At 56.2% G+C, this 336-nt stretch overlaps 1 protein-coding gene across 1 annotated transcript in view; it reads right to left on the reverse strand.

The window, feature by feature from the left end:
* uimc1 (ubiquitin interaction motif containing 1) overlaps positions 1 to 336 on the reverse strand; it is a gene marked incomplete in the record, with an annotated part of 98,508 nt that overhangs the window by 41,520 nt on the left and 56,652 nt on the right.

Genomic DNA, 336 nt, shown 5'->3' on the forward strand with positions numbered 1-336 from the left:
CTACGGCTTTCCATCGAGCTCATGTTTTGAGAGAACGGCGCTCCTGTTTTTGAAACGTGGTTTCGAGGCAGGTGCGCCGGACTCACCAAGGACTGGGCTGGGAGCGAGGGTTGCCCCCCCCCCCCCCCCCACCTCTCACACCATCCTTGTTTGTTAAGAGAATAAAAGACGGAGAATCTCTCGGTCCGACAGCACCAGCTGCGGGTCGCGTACGGACGCCCAGCCACGTTGATGCTGCTCTGCTTAGGACTGTCGGCTCTCCAGTCCTGGGTCACGGTAAGAGCTCTAAGAGTATTGTTTACTTAGCATCAGGTACTGAATGCTTGTGCATGCTGT

Source organism: Etheostoma spectabile, unplaced genomic scaffold, assembly GCF_008692095.1.
Source record: "Etheostoma spectabile isolate EspeVRDwgs_2016 unplaced genomic scaffold, UIUC_Espe_1.0 scaffold405, whole genome shotgun sequence".
In the NCBI taxonomy this organism is placed as follows: Eukaryota; Metazoa; Chordata; class Actinopteri; order Perciformes; family Percidae; genus Etheostoma; species Etheostoma spectabile.